The 26,326-nt window shown below is 32.6% G+C and overlaps 1 long non-coding RNA gene across 6 annotated transcripts; it reads left to right on the plus strand.

The window, feature by feature from the left end:
- Nucleotides 1–6,613: 6,613 nt before the first annotated feature.
- LOC129311014 (uncharacterized) lies at nt 6,614–24,665 on the plus strand. 6 transcript variants are annotated; one of them, XR_008593216.1, is made up of 8 exons: nt 6,614–7,089; nt 7,744–7,910; nt 22,493–22,686; nt 22,760–23,116; nt 23,282–23,434; nt 24,183–24,267; nt 24,371–24,446; nt 24,526–24,665. It is a non-coding gene; the product is annotated as an uncharacterized LOC129311014 (long non-coding RNA). The 6 variants fall into 6 exon arrangements; XR_008593211.1 differs by having other exon boundaries at nt 6,614–7,910; XR_008593214.1 differs by having other exon boundaries at nt 6,614–7,910; nt 22,493–22,664.
- Nucleotides 24,666–26,326: the final 1,661 nt, after the last annotated feature.

Here is a 26,326-nt window from a genome sequence, read left to right on the forward strand (position 1 = left end):
TTCCCAAACCATTTAAGGTTCCCATTTACCATTTCACACTTTCTTACACATAATATATACATATAATACTTTACATTTGAAATCACACCTTTCAATGCTTTATTTCAACAAAAAGCCATTTTCACATAATAGTTACTCAATGTTATAAAATATGCTTAGTTTAAAATCATTTCATGCACTACTTAGCATACTAACATATAGTTATAATAAACAATCAAACAAAAGAAGTTATTCAGTTATCTCAACCCTTCTGTCACTAGAAAGGTTACCCATGAATTTCAACTATCACATAAGCCTATCTCAGGCTTCCTTCCTCTACTCACGCGTCTAATATGCCAATCTGAACACATTTGGCACATTTTAGTCATTTGGTCCATTTTGATCAAAAACTCATTTTTTTTCTTAGAGCTATATTTATCCATAAACTCTTTCTCATTTATCCATTCTAAGTCCATGACTACCCAATTACTACTTTATATCACCTCAACCGATCTCATTTTAGTCAAATCAGATTTTTGCCTTAACTTTCTCTCTTTAAAGGCTAAAATTAAGCCTGCGGATTTAAAGCTCTACCATTCATCTCTAAACCAGTCAAAAAGCTCTAATTTAACTTTTGAGAACCTTTTTATTACTATTGGGCAAGAATCAAACCCTTTAAATTTCACTGATTCAATTTTCCTCCAACTCATTTTTAAAGAAATTTATGTAGAATGGAAGGTAAGACTTATACATAGCTTACCTGGAAAGTTACCAATTTGAATCACCTTTCACCGCTCCAAAATAACTTGACTTAGCTCGTCAGCCCTTCTCCTCTCTCTATCTCGTGTGTTTCTCAATTTCACTCCTTTGAAATTTCTAAATTTTCATGACTTATGAAGGCAACACTAGTGCAAAAAGCATATTTTGCGATAGTTGAAAACCACCTTTTGCGACACAAGAAGCGGTGTAGTGGAAATGGGTGTAGTTGTAAGTTTACACCTTTCATGACAGTTAGATGGAGCACTGTGGAGAAAAATATAAACTTTTTATGATAGTTATAATAACAATTGTCGCGAAAAGCTTTTTAGGAAGGGAAAAATCAATGAGAACTTTTGTGACAGTTGTGTATACCACTGTCGTAAAAAAGTTCCATTTTTCATGACAGTTGTGCGACAGTTGTGTACACCACTGTCATGAAAAGTAATAACACAACTGTTGCGAAAAGTGTTACTTTTCACAACAATTGTTACCAAAACTATCACGAAAAGTAATATTTAACCACAGTTTTACATACAATTATCACGATATGTGTCCTTTTTTTAAAAAAGAATGCGTATTTTGTATGCTTTAAATGCCTTACTTACAAAAGCCTGCATTTATACAAAAATAATATTCCAGAGACAATTGCAAACATATCCACTAAAATTTTGACATATCCAATACAAGCATCTATCTAATTATCTACTCTAACTTACCAATTCTAAAAATTAAGTAGACCATATATTCCGTATATGCCTCAGCTCTTGTTTGGAAAATGGCTCTAAACTGTTAAAATGCTGCATATCAATAAAAGTATGTGCATGCATATTAATTCAAATATAGGGTAAAGAGTAAAATATAAATTATTTTTAACAAATTATTACCTTATCAAATGAGTGGGTAATGCCTTGAGTGAAGATTTCATACATGAAATCCTCATATAATAACCACACTCTACACTTCTCAGTTATTGAGCACACTATTAAAAAAATTAAAATCAATTCAATTCATCAAATCAATATTATAATATTTATTCTAATTTGAAAAAGAATTTAAAATACTTACTTGTATACGCACCCACTTGATTTCATTTTTTTTCTTGTCAACTATATCCCCTATCCTCCAATAACAATGTAAAGATCTATTTTTCAAATATAAACATATAGAATATATTAAAAAGATGCTAATAATACCACAAAATAATTATTTAAAAAACTTATGATTCAAATAATGACTTCATATTGTCGCTTACTTCTTATTGTATTGAACAAAATCAATATATAGTATTTTCATGGAGATAGATAATAGGAAGTATCCAATGATTGCTACAAAATATTAGTTTATATTAATATCACATAATTATGTAAATATTTTATAAATAGAGAGATGAATAGGATGTTTGATACCTTTCAATAATTGGTGCAAAAAAAAAAACACCTTTTCTTTAGCTTATTCATCACACTTCCAATATAAGATACTTTTTAATTCAATTTCCCAACTGATGTTAAGAGTAGGGATAAGAATCCATAATAATGATTGACATTAAGTTGGATGCACATTTTGTGGAGCAACCTTTAATAATAACAAAAATATTAACAATAAATAAAAATAATAAATATTAAATTAGAAATAAAAATAAACATTACATGATAAAAACTTGTATTATTGATACGTCCAACCACTCCATAATAATAAGAGCATTAATATCATTTCTGGCAACTTGAAAAGTAATATCCTTTCCAACAATGTCCTTACTTACTTGTATTTCATCAGTAAATTCATTCATGTCAACAATCATGGAAGCTAATTGTTTCAAGTCATCTCGAATCAGTTGGGGATTGGAACCCAGTGATTCTTTTGATTGTTGAAGTTCCTAATTAATATATAATCAAAATTAGAAATATCTATCATATTAATTAAGAAATATTGAAAATTATAAAGTTTTCATACCTCTTCAGTAACTTGTTGAACAAGCCTTCTCAACCAAATAATAAAAGTCTGTTGAGCTTGTCCTACTATTTGAACCTGCTTAGTAGGAAATAACACAGGAGCATTAACATCTAACCACTTCAAAGATTATCTTTACTTGATTATCTTGTAATTGTTGGTGGTGGACTATAGTTGAATAGTTATACAATTTTTCATATGCAACTATACATTTTACAAGATCTTCCAAATAAATTATGTGTGGCAATCCTTGATATGAAAAGCTAAGATCATACTCTAGCTATGGAACACCACTAAATTTTTATGCTTGTTGAGATTACATATGCATAGAATTGATTATTGATTGCATTTCCATCATCAAACTTGATTTGTATTCCACTATCATCTTTTTCACTTAGTATATTGGCACACTATTAGAGAGTGGTGATCTAAAATATTGTATTATACCCATACCTTTTGAAACTTCCCTAACACGGATGGGATGCTCTTCACTCCCCAAGGCTGTGGTCAATATATCCTTCCTGCCAATAGATGTAAAGGTCCCCTAAGAGGCTGCTTCTGTAAGAGAATCCTAGAACATGCAAGCAAGCAATGCAATTAGTAAAACACACAAAAACATACCAAATACAAAATTTGGCCACTCAATGGCCATTTCACTAAATATGGCTAAAACACACAATCAACAAGACATGCACTATTTGGCTTCTATTGCCATATAATACATTGCAATTACATTATCACCATATAGATAAAACACTCCTTGAACTTGTATTGGTATTTTTGCCCATCACCACAAAAATTCCTACATATTCACATTTTATACCATATTAGGCTAAAATACAAAACAACATAGTATGAAACAAGTGCAACCAATCAAAATGATATGCATTCCTAGTTGGCAACATATAATATCATTCATATAAGTTTATGTACATGACTCAAAATGAAATCAAGCTTTACAATGAGAATGTAGCAAGTATGATAGCCCTTGCTCGATTCCCTCCCTGGCTCAGTCTCACTGGTAGAACCTGTAAAATGATAATCCATGGGGTGAGATAAAAATCTCAGTAACTAAGATAATCTACATTATTGATTAACAAGCTAAGTTATAAACAAGCATTAAAATAAGTAACATAATCACATGATATAAGATCACCACAAATTACATGCATGATCCCTACCCATCTGGTCCTCCAATACTCCCGACCGAACCAGTAAGCTATTTCATAGAACCAAACCACATGTATAGCTCCCAAGCTCACCATCCATGATAGGACTACCCGACCAAGGTGTCCTAAACCACTTCTAAACTACTAGTTCCCCCTATGATAAGTAATTGGGGTATCGTTACTCCAACACCGCATCTTACGGATGCTAAGGAGCATAGTCTCCAACTCTGCACCCCTTTTGGGTACTAAGGAGAGTAAGTCTCCAACACCACACCCATTTTCGGGCACTAAGGAGAGTAAATGCTGCACTTGGCATCTCGAGGTGCTAGCAATATCATATGGACTTAATCTTCACTATCTCCACTAGGGTGACCTTCTACCTTTTAATATGCCACATTTCACTACATATCTCCATTTGACCATGCATAAATAACTTTCCAAATAAATATAACAAAATCTTACCATTTATTTTAAAAATATAAAATTTCACAAAGCAATATTCCACTCATTTTCTAAAATAGTTAACCTTTAAAGAATTTATACATATATACTCAACAATTCATAGAAAAGCAACTTGAGAATAACTTATACAAGATAATAAATAATGCAAATTATCTAGTTACCTCAATTCTTTTGTTACTAAAAGGGTTACCTGTGGTACTAATTCTCTTCTTGTGTTAAGGTAAGTCTTCCCACTCCACAATCTACATCAACAAGTACTATATGTTAATTTTCAATTAATACAAGCACTATTAGCTAATAATAACCTCCCAATTCTCCCACTTCTCACTCATTCTCAACAAAGAGGCTTGTTAAGATTAGAATTTGTTCACACAATCCTTTTAAGAAATATATTCTCAGCATATGTTTTTTTAAGAAATATGAGTGAAATGGTTGACTTTTTGCAACTTTTCCTCCCCCTCTATGTTTTATGAAAATTGGGGTTGAGTGGTGATTTTGTAAAATAAGCGTGTTTGGTTGCATGTGTTGTGTTGCACGAGTTCATAAGGGTCCACTAAGTGTGGTCAAATGGTTTGTGTAAGCTATTGACACTTGTGGTTGAGTTGGGACACCCCATTTGGGAGATTTTGTGAAAATGTGATAGATATGAGTTTAGTGTCCAACTTCTTATAGAAAATGAATTTGAATATAAAACTTGTCATCAGCTAAAGCTAGGAGAAAGCTCCATGTAGACACTGAAACCACCTCAATTGGATCTCGGATGGAGAATTGGGACGCGTTGGAATTTTGCCTCCTAGGCTGTCAAATGACAACATTGATATGTCAAATTTCATGCAATGTGCTGTGGTGCATGGTGCCCCACACCGTAGCACATGGCACAAAGAAGACATGCTACGGCCTATGAGCCGTAAGCTGTGGTGCACGTGTGATTTCTGCATAAGAATTTGTTTTTGAGTTTTAAAACTCATTACTTAGTTCCCAATTGATTTCCAAGCTTTCGCTTTGTTTTCAAAACTTTGATTTGGAGTCCTTAAATTATGTTTGAGATTTGAACTCTAGAGATTGGGATTTCCTTAAAAAGATTTTGAGAAATTTCCTTTACAAAACCTTACAGTTTGGTAATTCTTAAGGGTTAAGCCCTATATTACCATGAGTTGGAGTTAATTATAGTTTAACCTCAAGGAGCTTACAAAGGCTTTTCTAAATCATTGCACAAGCTATCATATTTGTGTACTTTCTTAACACCAATATCACTTAACATATCATCTATTCGATCAGATAAATCCATATCATCATCATCCTTATCTTGTGGCACTACACTTCATTTTCTAGATTCTCCATGCAATACCCATTGTGTATATATTTTGTAGAAACCAAAACAAGTTAGGTGATCCTTTATCTCTATAGGACTTCATTGCAATCCATTCAAACATTTAACACAAGGACAATAGAATAATCCTTTATTATTAGGAACATTGTTCTTTGAAAATTCTAAAAATTGATCTACCTTCTCTCTCAAATTCATTACTTGTCCGCAAAGCATGTATCCAACTACAACTCATGATTACCTAATTAAAATATGAAAAAATATTTTATATTTTGAAATTAAAAAAAATCGACAGAATAATAGCTTATAAATTGATATTGCCTGGGCAAAAAACCCTTATTTGACTAATTTTAACACATGTCAATAGATAATCAACAATTATAGACTCTAATCCACAACCAATTCAAGCTTTTTCACACATTCACTACTACAAAAATAGTTTATGAGAGCACTCATTTTAGAGCGCTTAAATAAAAAGCGCTCTAAAAAATAAGTGTAGAGTTTTTCGGAGCGCTTATTCTATAAAGCGCTCTGAAAATTGAAACCTATAGGAGCGCTTTTTTTCAAAGCGCTCCAATATCAAAAAAAATTAAAAATATAATAAATCTACCAGAGCGCTTTTACTTAAAGCGCTTCTGTAAAATAAATTGTGAAAACAAAACAAAAAAAAATAAAATATGCTATTTTGGAGCACTTAAACTAAAGCGCTCTTACATGAGGATTTATAGGAGCGCTTTCATATAAGCGCTCTTATAAGGTAGAGGGCCTTTCGGAGTGCTTATGTAAAAGCGCTCCAATAAATTAGAAAAACAAAAAAATAAATTAAAAATGCTTATAAAAAAAGCGTTTTAGAAAGATAGAGATACAGGAGCGCTTTATTAAAAGCGTTACTATATGTCTCACTTAAAATAAAAAAAAGATTCTTTTATACCATCTGATTGTGAACCCCCATTGCCGTATCAGTTTCTATTTCAAACCCTAACCTTTCAATTACTCTTCATTGCCATCAACCAACTGACCAGACTCTTTAGTGCCGGTGCTCCTTTGTTCAGTTCCCACCGTCGCCGTCGAAGTTCATCCGTCCAGCTCGCTGTCAAGTGTCTATCGAGTCAACTTCTAAAGTTTGTTGTTGCAGGCATCAATTCCTTCAGGTCCCTCTGTCCGTGTCCTATCAGTTTTCACGCATCCTGTCTTTGATCTGTGCTGCTGGAAGTCCAATCTGCACTGTGGAAGTCTAATTTGCATAGATTTTAACCCAGTTCATGTCTCATGCTTCAGTCTGCACCACCGCTGCCTGTTGCATTGAGTTTGCCACCTCGCTTTTAGCTGAATCTCAGCTGTCGCTTGCTTCAGGTCTTAAGCTTCCCGTCGTGTGCTCCATCCTGATCGAGTTCACCACCTAATCACTTTCAACTCTTGCCTTCCTGCCTCTATCCGTCCCTCACGGTACATTTAATACTTCGAACATGATTAGCTCAAAAAAAATCTCCAGTGTCATTCCTTGGCTATCGAGTAGAGGAATAGCCTAGGTATATATTCGTTAATTGTTTTATTTCCAGAGCTATTTGGAGTGGCCTCTATCAAATCTTCGGATAATGCCTCTTTGGGATAATTTCATGGCTTACTAAGACCATCATTTGGAATTCTCCTTGTGCTTTAGATGTTTTTGTTCAATATATTATTGCCACTCTCCTTCATTTAGGAATCCAGACGTAAGGCTTTGGGTGAAATTTTTCTTTATTATTTCTATTTATCAAGAATAAAATAGTAGTTGGTAAAAAAACAGAGAATAAAATAGTGTAAAAGTAAATAATAATTTATTGAAATTTTAGCGAGCAATATATCTGGATCCAAATGTTGTGAAAACTAAATTTCATTACACAACAAAAAAGTGAAGCTAGTTTCCTAACACATTGTTCAAAGAGGAGTTAGTACCTTTATGCTATCATCTAGTTACAATCACTTGAAATTCCTGTATAAATTTTTTGGTAACTGGATCCTCATTACTAGTTGAATGTGTGAGCATGCATATATTAAGTTTAGTGCTTACTGATAAAATATGGTTATATTGTGGTTTCTAATTTATTTTGGCTAAGTTAGTGGGCAACTTAAGGGAGCTACCAATCAGTTTTTTGAATGCCTTGATGGAATACGGAGCTACCAATCAACTTTAGGGAGCAGTGGAATGTGGAGCTGGACATATTCTGTGTTTAGCGCTATCACTACTGCATCTACCGTGGCTTCTGGATCTTTGCATACTACATCTGGTACTTCATTTTGTTAATGTCTATAAGAATTAGTGAGCAACTTAAACCATGCGTTTTACTCTTCAATGTCTTTCACATCATGCTCTGTTATTATTATCTACTTACAGTCCTATTTCGAAGACCCATTTTAATAACACATGTGAAGAACATAATTTGATGTTCTTGATTACAAATTCAAGGAAAAATAGGACCTAGTGGATTCAGATGAAGTGGATAACACAGAGGTATTATGTCATACATACAAGGATAGGGTTTAAATAACGGCATTAATTGTGTCTTGAGCACTCCTGAGTCCTAACATGCCTTGTGATCCTACATCTTTTATGATTACTGCTTATCTTCTGAGCCACTTTGATGCTTATTACTTTTCTGAAACCAAACAGTCTTTGCCAACTCGAACTGTTTTATCTTTTACATTTGAAGGTGTGGTTTGAAAACAAGATATGGCACTTGAAAAATGAAGTATAGGGGAGTTAATTTAATTAGGAAAAAATATTTGGGCTAACTGAGATGTGGTAGAGATTTGTTAGGATACCAATGAGGTTGAAAAAGGGTGAAGCTTACATGTTTTCGAGTTAGGTACAAATTCATCAGAATATTGAAGGTGATCTGCAATTTTAGTTGATTAGTTTTGTTGATCTGCATGTCATATTTTTATTGAAGTTTTAAGCCTTTAACATTATTCCATTCTCTTGAGGATGGTGAAGTGGTATAGTAGCAGTAGAAGCATAAACGAAGGGTTGAGAAGGAGAAGTAAAGGGAAAAGAGAGAATCAGAGAAGAAAGGATTGAGAAGTTGATCAGTTCACTACATTACCAATGTCACGGCATGCATTTACCCTATTAGACTAGTTATCAGTTCTTGGTCGAACCTCAAATGAGGCGGTCCAGCTCAAAACACATTGCATGATAGTGTCAATGACACATCTATCTATTTATATGTTTATAAAATCTTCTGAGTGTTATGATTTAGTTGCAATACTTTTATCAACAAATAAATCTCCGACCCTTTGATTGGTTTAAGCCTTTAAGGGAAATGAAAGAGACGGGGTGGAATATCTACATAGACTGAACTATTTTAAGCATACAAAATTGAATTGGATTTGACCAACGGTTTATGCTTCCCTCTCGTCTCTGAACACAATAGTCTTGGAACTCAAGTAGGATACACTTTTGTCGCTGCCCAAATTAGCCTTGATTTGAATTTGTTGGTTGGAATTGTTGGTGATGAATTTTTGAAGATATGAGGTTTGGAGGCAGACGAGAATAGCCTTGGTGTTTTTAGTGATGATTCATTTGATTTTTGTTTGAAAGCATAGCTGTTCAATCCTTTAGAAGTCTAATGGTTCAAAATCTCATTAGTTTGTCTACTTATAATTGTTGTTATATATTAAAAAAGTTGGAGTATTGTTGCTTTTTTATTGCTACATCTTTTGAAGTTTTAAGTAGGTGTATAACTCAATTTAAAGAGAAAAGCCAATTATTTGTGATCATCAGAGCATAGAGGAAGATTTCCCTCCCAGTTATTAGTTTTTTATGAGAAAAATTATGGCAACTCCTCATTGTTCCAAAGTTACAAATTTGTTTAAAATTATCATTTTTATTCATTACTTGTTTCCAAATTACCTTTGTTGTTTCCTATTTTTATTGGACTTTTGTGATGTAAACTTCTGTTTTGTTTATTTTTGCAAGTTGGCTAGCATTATTGATGGTGGCAATCTTTTTTTTTTTGTAAATAATCTTTTTTTTTAAATGTAATGTTCGAAAGATTGTGGTTCTTGAATCCACAAAAATATTGTATTTTTTAATTTTAAATGGAAATATTTTTATTATTTTCCTACTTTAGATTATTGTACATTAATTTATGAAGCTTGAAGCTTGTAATATTGTAAAACGAAAATAATGTTTAAAAAACATTAATGAAGCTATCGGAGCGCTTTTATTTATAGCGCTCCTATAGAATACTTATTGGAGCACTGCTTTTGACCGTAAGCGCTCCCATAAGTATCATATAGGAGTGCTTATATATGAAGTGCTCCTGTAAGAGGAGTATTAGAGAAAACATACAGGAGCGTTTTGCTCAAAGCGCTCCTGTAGGGCACCCCTTATGGGAGCGTTTTAGAAGCGCTCCTAAAACGCTCCCTTACATATAGGAGCGATGGCTGTGGGAGCACTTAAAAAGCGCTCCCGTAGACTAAAAATAAGCGCTCTGAAAAGCATTTTTTGTAGCAGTGATTCAAACTATCAAATAATTATCAAATTAAAATATGAAAAATTATTTTAAATGGATGACCAATAATTACATATAGAATTCACAATCAATTCAAGCTATCAAACAATTACCTAATTAAAATATGAATTATGCTTAGAAATTTTATATCAAATGTATATTAAAATTAAAAAAATTAATCTAATAAAACATATATGAAAAGAGAGCTGAACATGCATAATGGGTGTTAAAAATTATGCATATAAATTTCACATCAAATTTGTATTAAAAATAAATAATTAATTTGATAAAAAATATAAAGAAAAAGGTGGAACATAATAATGGGTGTAAAAAATTATTATTAAAAATTTTAATATATTAAAAATAAATAATTAACGCCATAAAAAATATAAGTAAAAAGAGCCCAGTTACATGTATATGGAGAAAAACTTGAAAAAAAAAATAAAAGAAATACATGGCTAAACATGCGAGAACTTACCTGGATTAATGCACCAAGCTGGAGGTCGAAGAGAGAGTAATGACAGTCACGGGCAAGCTAAAGGCGAACAGGAGAAGCTGAAGGGTAGCGAGGAGGAGTTGAGGGTGGACAGAAAGTAGCTGAAAGAAGAGGAGGAGTTGAAGGCAAAGGGTGAAGAAGCAGTTGGAGGGAGTGTAAGCTACGACAGAGCTAATGGCAAAAGGAGAGGAAGGCGAGCTGAAGGCATAAGCTGAAGGAAAGGTGCGAGAGTGAGCTAAACGTTTTATGAAAATAATGACAATGGGTGAAGGTTAAAACATTACATATAAGGACAGTTTTAATTAAAACTGTCGTTATATGTTATCACGGGTTCCAAGCAATGACTGTGCATGCTGCTGTTTTGGAACTCGTGCTTTGACTTCACCTACAGAACAGTTCCTATAGAATCCTTTTGAAAAACCTTACTGACTCTAAAGTCCAATAAAATAATGAAATAACAGTACTCTTTTTGTCCCTATCTAAATCCCTCAATGTAAGTATAATTTACTGACTGTGATATGAATGCGCTTGATACGTACTTGGTAGATTTATAAATAAAATTTTTATTTATATTAGTATAAATAATATTAATAGTTATATATTATTAGTATTATAAATATTATCATCAGATATATTATAATAATTAATGAAATTATATTAATGTATATAATAATATAAAATAAATTATATATTATAATATTTATCTAAAGTTATTATTATTAATATTATTTATACTAAAATTAAAGAAAACATTATTTATAGAGTATTAAATATAATTATTATTAATTATATTAACAACAGTTTTCAATAAAACTGTCGTTAATATCTTCTATAAATTACATACATTAATATAATTTTAATTAATCATTATAATATATCTAATGATAATATTTATAATACTAATAATATATATAACTATTAATATTATTTGTATTAATATAAATAAAAATATTATTTATAAATATTTATATTAATATTAAATTTATATAGATATAAATATTAGTTAGTTAAGGAAAACAGAACACATTAATGGTAGGTCTTAATATACCTGTTGTTAATATATATAATATTAATATTAAATTTAAATAAGTATACTAAAATTTAAAAAAATTATTTATATTAAATAGAATTATTATTATTAATTATATTAACGACAGCTTTCAATAAACCTATCGTTAATATCTTCTATAAATTATATACATTAATATAAATATTAATTAACTAGTATAATATATCTAATGATATTATTTATAATACTAAAAATATATAACTATTATTATTATTTATATTAATATTAAATTTATATAGATATAAATATTAGTTAGTTAAGGAACTAGAACATATTAATAACAGGTCTTAACATACCTGTCATTAATATATATAATATTAATATTAAATTTTCATTAATATATATAATATTAATATTAAATTTAAATAAGTATAACATATTAAATAAAAAATAAAATATATTGATGACATGCAGTAGGGGAACTATCGTTAAATAGATAATATCGTCGTTAATATGTCCTTATTTATCATTTAATAATTCAAATTAATAATTTAGTTATACGATATAATTAAAATCAAAATATTAATCAATAATTTATATACATTAATAATATTATGTATAATTATGACAATTATTAAATGAACTGTCATTAATTAACGACATAACAATAAAATTGCAAAAAAGGATAGCTAAATGTATTACAATATATTAATTAATTTTTTTCTTGAGCTAAAAGAAACCAAAGACAAATTTAAGAGCACATATAATGATAGGTTTTCATTAAATTTGTTGTAATATGTGTTCAATATATTAATTAATTTTTTTCTCAAGCTGAAAGCTAAAAAGGGCAAATTTAATAACACAATAACTTTTCATTAAACCTATTGGTAATCTATTATTTATTAATTATATAATAAATAATAGATTACCAATAGGTTTTCCGAGATTTATCTCAAAATTTTGGTGGCGACTCACATTTCTCCGGACTTCCTCCCAAAGGCCGGGAACCTCGCACTGTCTGCGTCGCATTTTTGGGTGTGACATACGCCATACTAAATCTCAACTCATTACCCATGGCACGCTGTAAAGCTCCCTAAAATTTGAAAGTAAATCTTGGATCTCTACCAGAAATTATATTTTTCACCACATCATGTAACCTTACCACTTCTCAAACATAAATCTCTGCCAACTTTTCTAAAGAATTACTAATTTGAATCACTAAGAAATGAGCCAATTTAGTAAGTCTATCGATTATGACCTAAATGACATCATGTCCAAATTGAGTTTTTGGTAACCCAGTTATAAAATCCATAGAAATGCTCTCCCATTTTCACTTAGGAATATCCAACAGTTACAACATTCCTGCTAGCCTTTAGTGCTCTATCTTAACCTTTTGACAGGTCAAACATCGAGTCACAAACTCCGTTACATCATTCTTTATACCAAGCCACCACCAATATTGCTTTACATCCTGGTACACCTTTGTAGCTCCTGGATGAATTGTGTACTTCCTACAGTGAGCCTCATTCAAGATAATTGTTCTTAGATCTACATCATCAGGCACACAAATCCTATCCCAGTAAATTACAAAACCATTATCACTGAATCCAAAATTAATAGCTTGATCTACTTCAATCTTTTCTCTAACCCTCAAGAGACTCTCATCTTCTAGTTGTGCCATTCTTAATTCCTTCTAGAAATCATTGTTAATCTCAGTAGGATAGGCACCAACTAATGCCTTCAATGGCACATCCTGCGGCGACTCAACAAACAACTCCATCAATCTATATTCCTTGACAATAAGACTTGCCATATGTAAAGTCTTATGGTACAAAGCATCAGCAACCATATTAGCTTTACCTGGATGGTATTTCAATTCAAAGTTATAATCCTTGAGAAGCTCCATCCACCTTCTCTGCCTTATATTTAGTTCTTTTTAATCCACCAGGTATTTCAAGCTCTTATAGTCACTAAACAGAGTGAATACTACACCATACAGGTAATGGCGCTAAATCTTTAAAGCAAATATCACTGTTGCAAGCTCTAAATCATGCACAAGATAGTTTTCCTCATGTGGTCTTAATTGTCATGAAGTATAGGCTACAACTCAACTATCTTGCATCAAGACACAACCAAGACCTTTCAAAGATGCATCTGTGTATACCTCGTAAGGTAAACTTGGATTAGGGATAATTAATACCGGGTCATGTTAATTTCTCTTTTAGCTTCTGAAATGCCACTTCACACTGGTCGTCCCACATATAAGGCTGATCTTTTCCAGTTAGTTTAGTCAAATAAAAAGTTATCTAGGAAAATCCTTGGACAAATTGTCGATAATACCTAGCTAATCCTAAAAAAAACTATGTATCTTTATGAGTAAACTAGGACGTTCCTATTTTAACACTGCATCAACCTTATATAGATCCACTGAAATTCTATCCGCAAACACCACATGTCCCAAAAATCTCACTTCTCTTAACCAAAACTCATACTTATTGAGCTTCGCATACAACTTTCTATCTTTCAAAATCTACAGTACCATTCTCAAATGCCTCACATGTTGCTCCTCATTCTCAAAATAGATCAGAATGTCGTCTATAAAGACCACTACAAACTGATCCAAGTATGGCCTAAATATTAGTTCATCTAATCCATAAACACTATTGGCACATTAGTCAAACCAAATGGCATAACCAAGAATTCATAATGGTCATACCGAGTCCTAAACATTGTCTTGGGTACATCTATTGCACTAACTCTCAACTGATGATACCTTAACCTTAAGTCAATCTTAGAAAAGACTAAGGCACCAGCCAATTGATCTAAAAGGTCATCTATCCTTGGTAAAGGATACTTCTTCACAGTTACCTTATTTAATTGCCGGTAATCGATGCACAATTGTAAATTGCCATTCTTCTTTCTCACAAATAATACCAATGATTCCGAGGGTGATATACTTGGTATAATGAATCCCTTTTCTAGTAAATCTTCAATCTAATTCTTTAGCTCAGCCAATTTTGATGGCGACATTCTATGAGGGGCCTTTGATATTGATTCGGTTCCAGGAACTAAATCGATTGAGAACTCAACTTCCCTTTCAGGAGGTAGTCCAGTCATCTCTTCTGAAAATACCTCTAGAAACTCACTTACTACCCTAATATTCTCGATCCCACTATTATACACCATGCTGGCTACCATATTGCTATATAAGCATTACAACCTTGCTGAATCAACTTCTCAACACTTACTACCAATAAAAACTTAGATCACTACAAGGATTCCACAATTGCACGCAACACTAGTAGTGTAACCACCCTTCTAGCACAATCAAGCACAGTGTTATTCACTGCTAGCCAATCCATTCCAATTATTACATCTATTCCTCTCATAGGAATACAAATCAGATCGATCTTAAAAACTCTGTCCTCAAATCCAATCTCCACATTCTGACAAGCTTGACTTGTAATACTAGACGATCTAGGTGTCATCATTTTAATGAGCACAGGCAATTCTTGTAAAAAAAATTTCAATCTATCCACACATTCCTTACACACAAAAGAATGGGTGACACCTAAATTAAACAATGCCTCTACTTTGTGACCATTAACAGAAATTATACCTCTGATTAAGTTCAAAGATGCTCGGCCCTCTTCTTTTGTAATTGTGAATACTTGGCCAGGAACTATCGATCTCTGCTCAGTCCCCTCAACTCTACCTTTTGGACATTACCTCACTATATGACTTGACTTACCATACTTGTACCAAGCCTGACATATTCCCAAATGAGATCTGCCACATATGTTACACTGGTGCATCCTTCTAGTACTTAGAGTTAGAGCTGGAACATTCGACACTTGCCTCGAAGACTGTAGAGGCCTAATTCTCACACCTCCACCTTTATGCATTGATCGTTGATGCAGAGGTCGAGACTATGATCCTCGACTGAAATCTCTTCTTCTAGAAGAACTGGAATTACTCACATTGAACCTAGGGATTCCACCAGTTAAACCCAAATAAGATGAAAACCTCCCCATATTGTCTCACCTCTTTTAGCATTTGCCTCTCTACCATGCCTAGCTGCTACCCTCAGCCTATGGTGTAACATTTAAAAAAATTTAACCCTAGTTTATTAACTTAATAAGGGTAATTAGTGAGTTTCTAAGGTATATGGCTAGAAGGGCTTAACTTGGCAAAATTGTTATGATTTTAGCCCTAGAAGTGAGTCCAGAATTGATGGCGGGCCACTTGAGTAAGGAAAGAGGAAGAAAAAATGAAGAATTATTTTCTATGCCATACGCCGCGGCATATGGTTGGTCTGCCGCAATGTGCAGAGATAAATTTAAATGTAACAGGCTCCTCTATGCTATGCGTTACGGTGAAGGGTAGCATGCACTGTGGCACACAGCCAAAAATTAGATATATCAACTACGTTTTGCATGAGAAAACAGAAGAGAAAAAGAAGAAGAAAATGAAAAGCTTGACTTTAGCTCTGTTAGGGCACAACATTAGGTTCTATTATTGATAGATTGAAGCTCCCAAATACCCAAGGTAAGTTTATGGTGCCTTCTTCTTCCTTTCTCTTCCTCATTTATGATGATTTAAGGTAGGGTTTGACTTGGGATATGGATTTTCGGTCCATAAGAGTATGGGTCCGATTTCATTGTAACTGTATGGGTTAAGTAAAACTTGGTTACTGATGGTTGTACTCACCCCTCAATCCTCAATATTTTCAAGACCTAGCTCATCGAATTCAATTCAGGGAAAACATATAAAGGCCTAGGATTTATGGTGTAATCCTCTATATGCCTCTCTTTTGTTACTTTCATGTGTATTTGTTAATGTAATTGCCAACTATGATTAATTGACATGAATTATGTACTACTTGCATGATTTTGTGCATAAGTAATGTATTTTGTGTCCTAGGTTAGTAAGTTTTGGTTGTGAACCCGTGGATAGGGTTAAAATACTTGTGCAAGTAGAAACATATTTATTCTGAGAAATTTTAAATGAAATTGTAGATTTGTGCAATATTTCCTCCCCTTTATGTTTTGTGAAAATTGAAGTTGAGTGGTGATTTTATGATATAAGTGTTGTTGATTATGTGTAGTGAATTGCACAAGTCCACGAGAGTCCATTGAGTGTGGTCAGATGGTTGGTGTAAGCTATTGGCACATGTGGTTGAGTTGGGACACCCCATTTGTGAGATTTTATAAAAAAGTGGCCAAAATGGGTTTTGGTGTCCAACTTTTTATAGAAATGATATTGAGTGTGAAACTAGTGCTATTAGCTAAAGTTAGGAGAAAGCTGTCATATGATAACACTGATCTATCAAATTTCATACAATACGCCGCGGTGTATAGCACAAAAGAGACACGCCATGGCGCACAGTCGTAAGCTATGGCGCATGAGACACTTTTTGTACAAAATCTATTTTGAGTTTTGAAAACTCATTATTTAGGTCCCAATTAATTTTCAAGCTTCTGTTTTATTTTCAAAACTCTGATTTGGATTTATTAAATTATATTTGGGTTTTGACTGTTGAGATTGAATTTCCTTTTATAAACTTTTACAACTTGGCAATCCTTTGAGGGTTAAATCTTAGATTACTATAATTTGAATTTAATTGTAGTTTAACCTCTAGGAGGTTACATATGGCACATCTCCTCATATGTTGTCACATCAAGCAGTGCTATTTGCTACTAGTACTTGGGTCTCGTCTTTTCAAGTAATCTCTTAGCTTTCCACTTTGAGTCATTACTATGCTGGAGATATGTGGAATAAGTCAACAAGTCATTGAATCTTCTTATGAATTCTTCCTCATCTAGGTCTCCTTGCCTGAAAGCATGAAATTCCTCTTCCTGCTCGGTGCTAAATGAGACTAGAAAGTGTTGATCAAAGAATATTCTCTTGAACTTATCCCAGCTCAACCGAATACCACCAATTGGTCTCTCAGATTCTGACCACCTCTTACCAACACTAATCAACTATACTATGGCTAAGATAACTTTCTACTCCGAAGTACAGATTACCACCTCAAAGATGGTTTCCATTCACTCTATCCACAATTCTGTTTCACCTTCCCTCATACTTCTGTTATATGTCGGTGGGTTGAATCGAACAGATATCTTCCAAGCATGATCAATAAATGGATCAATGCTAGGAATCTCTGGTCCACTACATGAATTCTGAGACGACCTAGGTCTACTATATGCTTCCTATATTAGGATAATCTAAGCTTCAACTCTCTCTTCTTACTCTCTACCCCTTAGTATCGTGTCATAATCCCTAGTGGTTTGTCTTATGTTGACAACATATCCCTGAGCTCTTCTAGTAGCTCATCATGTCTATCCCTTTGCAGCTGAACCGATTGAACTTTCGACTCTCGCTCCTCCTCTATAACCCATCTAGATACTGCGGTTCTTGCACGAGTACCTCTGATATTGTACTATTTTCTCTCCTGCTAAAGGTGAAAATATGAAACACAAAGGACATTAGAAAAAGAGTTGTGTAATGAACAAGATAAGTTACCATACTTCTAAATGAATGCATCAATAACAATTTAGTCTTGAAAACTAAAAAACTGATATCAAAATTGTAACCTCCTCTTATAATCACTCAATATAAGAGAAGATTACGGTGTTATTATTGCCTCACATCAATTACAATAATCAAATTTCATTTAAAAGCTTCAGCCAAAGACTTATTTTTCAAAATCAATTAATTCACAATAAAATTAGAGAAATACAAAGTAGAAGTAGATCATACACTCCTCTAATATGTAGTAGTCATAAACTACCAATATTCCTATCCCAATTGCATACATTTCATTACAAAATAAAACAAAAATTTGGTCCGTGCACCACGGCATGTGGCATAGAGCCACCTATTGACCGTTTCTGTGCCGTATGCCACGGTATGTGTCACCATGTGCAGCGACGCACCTGTCTGAATTTCTGCTATCATTTTGATAGCAAAAATGATGAACTTTCGATGTGTGCCATTTTTACACACGACATCCAATTAGAGTGATTCAAGCACTCACATAAAGCTCAGTTCATATACTAACTAATGGAAAAAGTTTGAATACGATCTAATGGTCTGATTAAAATTTAGACACCCAAGTGCAAAAAGTCACTTTTTCTGAAAATTTTATTCACTTAAGTACTCAAATCGATCCCTTTCTCTCATTAGACCTCACTAGGCCTTGAACCAAGTCTAAAAGGATCTAATACACTTGATTGACCACAATTAATCACAATCACACTCATATATTGAAATTTAACCCTTCTACGGTCAATTTTCACAATTCACTAATTTCACATACTTTGTCATTTCTTGGCATAACTTAGCCCACTTGGCTATTTCTCAACTCATACATATACAATCATATTCATAATACAATCTTAGCCCCCAAATTACTCATTTCATCATAATCCCTTGGCTTAAGATTCACCAATCACAAAATCATTTCAACACACTATACTCAAATCATAGCCCCTTTATTTCAAACAACACATATACACATAATCGGGCTTGATTTCACACAATCTCTATTCAATACATGCATGTAACCTTATGGCAACTCATATACACTTATGTATACAATCTCAATTTAGTTCATTACACAAACTCAGAGTACACGACTTCACACTCAAGCCAGTCCAGACTCTCTTCCCTAGCCCTGATCACTTCTTGATCCTGTAAACATATAACCACGGGTGTGAGATAAAAATATCAGTAACAAAATAACTCACCCCTATTGACTATCACATAAAAAAATATGGAAGTGACCATAGTATATCATTAAAACCTTATAAAATAGCATTTATATCACAAATCTCATTTCCTTTCTCAACTATTCTTCAATCACAAGGGATTTCATGTTATATCAACATATTTCATCATATCACATAACATACTAGCATAATCTCTACCAATGAATCCTCTAAATCACCCCGACATGAAACCGTAGGCTCATCTTAGACTAATATACACTCTCATTAGTGTTGAGCTCACCTATAGTGATAGACTCACCCGGCCAAAAATGTTCTAACACATAATACGAACTATTTTCCCCCAATACACACAATGGGGTGTCATGGACTCCAACATTATATCACAAGGACATTAAGGAGTCTCTCATCTCCAACACCGTACCTCAATAGGCAATAAGGAGATCTTCTCTAATACCGCACCTTTTAAGGAAATAAGGAGAATTGTTTCCAACAACACACCCCAATGGGTACTAAGAAAACCTTGCCATATGGTCTTTATCATCTCCTACACTTGGGTGAACTCCCACTTCTATGATCATGCTTTCTCGAACTATTTAAAGTTTCCATTTACCATTTCACACTTTCTTACACATAACATATACATATAATACTTTACATTTGAAATCACACATTTTAATGCTTTATTTCAACCAAAAGCCATTTTCACACAATAGTCACTCAATGCTATACAATATGCTTAGTTTAAAATTGTTTCATGTACTACTTAGTATACTAACATATAGTTACAATAAATAGTCAAACAAAGAAAGTTATTTAGTTACCTCAATCCTTTGTCACTAGAAAGTTACCTATGGATTTCAAATATCACATAAGCCTATCTCAGGCTTCCTTTCTCTACTCACGCATCCAATATGTCAATTTAAACACATTTGGCACATTTTAGTCATTTGGTCCATTTTGACCAAAAACTCATTTTTACTACTTAGGTCTATATTCATATGTAAACTCTTTTTTATTTATCCATTCTAAGTCTATGATTATCCAATTACTACTTTACATCACCTCAACCGGTCTCATTTTACTCAAATCAAATTTTTGCCCTAACTTTCTCTCTCTAAAGGCTAAAATTTAGCCTATGAGTTCAAAACTCTACTGTTCAGCTCTAAATCAATCACAAAACTCTAATTTAACTTTTGAGAACCTTTTTATTACTATTGGGCAAGAATCAAACCTATTAAATTTCACCGATTCAATTTCCTTTTAACTCATTTTCAAAGAAATTTGTGTAGGATGGAAGGTAAGAGTTATACGTAGCTTACCTGGCAAGTTACCAATCTGAATCACCTTTCACCCCTCTAAAATAACTTGACTTAGCTCCTAAGTGCTTTTCCTCTCTCTATCTCATGTGTTTATGAATTTTACTCCTCTAAGATTTTTGAATTTTCACAACTTATAAAGGCAATTTTTGGTCCATGCATCATGACGCATGTAGCACAAGTCATGACGCATGGCATAGTGAGATTTATTCTCACCACGTACACTTTTTTTCAACCTAAAATGCACTCCTATCACCCATATCTGTTCATACAATACATAAACAAGTCAAAATACCAATTAATCATCCAAATCTCTAATTCCACATTAACTTTCACTTCACCCTCGATTAACCTCTAAACTTAGGATTAAGAAATTTAGGATGTTACAACTACCATATATGAGGTTTTGATGGTCTCTATAGCCTAAGTTATATCTACTAGAATAAGGATCGTATATAAGATTTTGTGGTTATAAAGGTCTCCTAAAAAATACACTAGCACACATCTCATAATTCTCTTGTAACTGTGGACACTAATCAGTAGCATGGGTAGTGAGGGAATAAAAACCTCAAAGAGGACCAACCATTTTCATTGAATGATATGATGAGGATGGTTTCCTTTGCACAATAGCAATTTGTTTAACAAGGAATGCTAACTCCTTTATTTTATTCTCCATTTGTTGTTGTTGGTTTGAAGAAGGAGCATAAATCTCATTCACCACTTTAGTTAATGTAATTGGTTTGGAAACTAAACTGTTGGTGATACATGAGAATTAGGAATAATAGGGGTAATTAGAGGAATTAGGAATATAGGGGTAGTTTAGGTATTTAAATATATTCTTTATAAATAGGTCTTCAGGTTATAATAGGTCATTGTGAATGAAATGAATTAATCTCTTCCTCCTCTATCTCTCCTCCGCCTCTCATCTCTCTCTCCCCTCCCTATTTCTCTTATTCCTCTATCAAGGTATCAAAGCCTCCTCTCTAGCCATGGCTCTGTAGATAGCCTATCTAATGAATGCATTGGTACTCTTAAATATCATTTGGAAATGCAATCAGCTTTGCTTCAATGCAACCAATAAACATTAGACCAAGAAATTCATGATTTTAGTGAGTCAAGCAAACTATGTCTCACATTTCTCAATAGATGCATAAAATATCAGCTGAGCTCTCAATGTTTACCAACTAGCACTTGCACTCTCTTATGGTCACTGTGGGTATAACATTTAACATGCCACCATGTAACCCTCCACCCCTTTTAACAATGATAACCTCTACCTTTACTTCAAGCCTTCAATCATTAAACCAACTATCCTCACAGACATTAGGATAGCTATACTATGTTTCAAATGTGCACGAGTTCAACTACCAATAATAGAATGGTAACTTCAATGATCAAATAATAACATAATTGAATGACATTAAAGAAGGTGAAGAAGAAAAACTTGAGAATGACAAGAAGATTAGAGCGAATTAAGAGCAGTAGACTATAGAAGTAACTCAAAATGAAGTTGGTAGATTAACTACAAATGAAGAGGAAGTCGAGGAGATGCTCAAAATGTTGAAGCTTGATGAGAACTTTAATAGAGATGATGACGACTCATAGATTTTTAGAGACATTCCCACCCATTATCATTGATAACTGCCAAATTCATTAAGCCCACTCACATCCTTCATGTTTTTGTATTATGTTTTTTAAATTCACTGATTTAATATTTTTTCATTTGCACAGAAACTAAGTGCCACAAATAAAGTAGTACAATCACAAAATATATATCCTCATTACATGTCTCATAGGGGATGTAGGAAAGTTGAGCAGAAGCTAATTGAGGAAGATCAGAAGAAAATAAAGGAAGCAGCAAAATTGGACCCCACTATTGTTGTTCCGCCCTTATAATGCCCAACACGTCAAAGAAAATGGAAGGCCAAAAGGATCAAGAAAGGGGAGCATATCACTCCAAAGGCTGCTGTAGTTGCTGAAAAAATCATAAGTAGTTAAATATTTTTATTTTTTATTTTAATTGTTTTTGAAGATTAAGTAATCACTTGACTTATATGTTGTAGGATTCACTTAACGAGCAAGCTTCTTAAGGTTCCTTCACTCCTAGAGGAAGGATGGACATTCTATCAACTGCAATTGGAAAGCCAGAACATCTTGGTTGAGTTAGAAGGGTTAGTAGAGGAGTTGGTTTCAATTAATACTTTAGACCAACTCCACAAAGCTCTCTAGGAAGTATGTCTAAAGATGAGATCCATTAGTTGGTGGCCAAGCTTAAGGAAGATACTCAAGCTAAGGTTCAACAAGAGGTTGAGCAAGAGTTTCGTGAATCATTCTAGGAAGATATGATGGCCTAGGTTTGTGAAGAGATGAAATCTATGGTCACTAGTATCACAATTTTGAGAGTTGATCATTCACCTCAGGTTTGTACTATTTATTTTAACGTAATATAAACATTTGTTTAATTTAATTTAACATAGATCTGTATTTCACATAGACTTTTCCTGTGATACCAAGCACAAAAGATAGCAATAATCTACCGGGGATAATGGCACTAGCACTAGTTAATCCTAATTCTTCTATACCAGATGATAGCGAAGGAACTTCTTGTTGCCTTTACCTAAAGTATCCAAAAAACCGTGTTGTTGTCGAAGGTCAAGTATACAAGTTTGGGTCCACAATTCATCATTAGAAGATTAAAGAGGATCAAGTTAGGATGACAATTACACATGTTCGAAAGGGTGAGAATAATGTACAATTGCCATTTCCTACTTTCGAGTTTACAACAATAGGCCAAGCAAAAGGTTCTTTCATTCTATGGCCTAAAAATCTTATGTTAGATATCGATACAATATCGCCAGAGGTAAAAAAATAAGTTAATATTATGTTATTTTCTTTAATTTATTTAATTACTTATATAACTCTTATTTTATGTTTTAATAGGAACCTAAAAATGCTGTTAAATTTCCTTGCTTGACGCAATTGCATGAAATTTACAAACATATGACAAAAGGCATTACTGTTAAAATGCCACTTGGAGTCATGGGTATAGAAAGGGGATATGATTTTGGATTTGAAAAGACAGATCTCAAGGAGTTCCTAAATTTAAAGAAGCTAGACATATCATGGGCTAAATTGGGAATCTTGTAATTTTTCCATCTACTTTTTTCATTTAGTTCATTTATTTTCAAACCACTAACATTTTAATCTCATTTCAATGATAGGTGTCTCTATAATATTTGTTGTGCAATGGTAAAACAAAATATATTTGGATTTTTATGCTCGAAAGCTGTGTAGAAAGCCCACAATGTAGTACATAGAAGGATGACATATGTGATGAATCATATGTCAGACACAAAAATGTCATGTTATCTAGCACCAATTATTGATAATCAAGTATTTTTTTACTCATGAATGTGTTTTCATGTGTGTGTGTGTATGTGTGTGTTTATGTTATTTAATACTCATATAAATTTTTGTATATTACAGCTACCATTGGTCACTTTGTGTTATTTGTCCAAATCAAGGTGTAGTATACTGGTTTTGTTCTCTAGGCAAAACACCAAGCAACGAGGTAATATGGATTTTCAATAAGTAAGCTTTTATCTATATAAAATTTTACTTTTAGATATATTTATACTTTTTTAATATTTTTTTTCATTTACAAATGATAATAGTGCACTTGAGACATATTATATGCTTACACTTGGGGAATGCAAGCCAAAATCATTAGTGGAATAGATTTATCCAAATGTAAGTATGAATCTCTAACTTTCATATTTAATTATTCTTTGCATGTTTTGTTTTAATTTTAAATTTTCATTTATTTTAGTGCCGTAGCAACCAGGAAGCATATAATGTGGATATTATATTACCCGTTACATGTATGAGATAATTCAAGTTGGAAGTACTGAAAGATTACAAGAGGTATTTGGTTTTGTCATTTTAGTTCAAATTCTTGTTTTTAATTGCTTTAAATTATTATTCTGATTAATTTTATTGTTTAGATTTTTGATAATACAAAATCTTATAATGAAGAAGAGATCGATGGCATTTGGAATATTGTGGCTTAACAACTTCTCCAAAAATACTTTTCAAAGTGATTGAATATAATTTTATACTTTTTAGTAATTGAACAAACATATAACGTAATTATAACTGTTGTATATTAATTGTAGTTGTGTTGGTTGGTTATTTATAATCTATACCATTTTTATTTTTTCAATTGTGAATGTACAAGAAAATTTAAAAAAAATTAAAAAAAAAAGAACTTTTAACCATGGTTCCTTAAAAACCGTGGTTAAAAATCTTTTTAACTATAGTTATTATAAAAAAACGATTGTTAAAAATAACTTTTAACAACAGTTATACATAATAACTGTAGTTAAAAAGAATTTTAACCATAGTTTTTCCAGAATCATAGTCAATCTAATTTAAAAAAAAATTAAATTATTTTTTTATATAGTTTCAATGTTAGTTATAACTGTAATCGATGTTGAAAGTTTTTTTAATATTTACTTTTCATTTTTCAATTTTTCACTTTCCTTTAACCCGATGGTAAAAGTTTAAAATAACCTTAAAAATCCGTCTTACAGCAGTGATACTTCAAATTTGAACAGCACAATTCCTCGAACAACATAATATATTATGTTCAAATCTGAACATACATGAAGCACAGAAAAATTATAACAAAAGAGCACCAAAAGAGAGGGAAATAAGACAAGAATTTCAATCCAAAGTCTCCATTATAACTACGAGACTCCCATTACAAACCCATGGTTAAAATATTGTAGCTAATATACAAATAAACTAGAACCCCATGGCTCTAAAAATTGAACAGAACCTGGTGACCATGAAGGTAGAAGAAGCTGTCGAAAGTGAAGAGAAGAAAACGAAGAAGCAGCATGAGCTGCTCACGTTCGGCCTCTGCTTTCCCGAACACTTTCGCCTTTTTCAATTTAGAGTGTTGCTGTCCCCTTTTTCATTTGACTTTCCTTTTTCTTCTTTTCAAAAAATGATTCGTGCATTTGATCATGTGCATCCACGTGCCAAAAATCTGATGTTTTTAAGATAAAACTATCCTTAATAACCCTAATTGCAATTTACATGATTTTACCTAAAACATAGTACAATTTAAGATGATAAAATTGAGTACACTTCCAGCCCAATAAATGTCCATTGATGATCTTCAATTTAGATAAAAAAAAATATGCACAACATAAAATAATATTCAATAGTAACATGTATGAAAATTTGTCAAAAAAAAAAAGGTGTGAAAAATGTTAAATGAAGAATTTAATTATAATTTTTAAGATTTAATACATTAATTCTCAGAAAATATCAAGTATCCAATAAAAAATATATTCTAATTAATCTTAATTAATCGCAATTCATCAATAAAAAGATCAAGCGGAGAGGATAAAAATATATAAAAAAAATAGAATTCATTCACCGAGCATGAAGATGATGCAGTAATTATGATGATCAAATCATTACTTCAGTAGGGTTGGGACTTGGGTGGTCCGCATTTCTCATGTTCGTCGATGCCTCAATGCTAGCGCTAACTTTCCAGCGAAACTAGGTCTTAGTATGATGCCAGGTGTCTGTTTTATGCTGCAAGCTCCTGATGAGCT

The sequence above is a fragment of the Prosopis cineraria genome, unplaced genomic scaffold (assembly GCF_029017545.1).
Source record: "Prosopis cineraria cultivar Desert tree isolate PC_DT_omini unplaced genomic scaffold, ASM2901754v1 PC5, whole genome shotgun sequence".
In the NCBI taxonomy this organism is placed as follows: Eukaryota; Viridiplantae; Streptophyta; class Magnoliopsida; order Fabales; family Fabaceae; genus Prosopis; species Prosopis cineraria.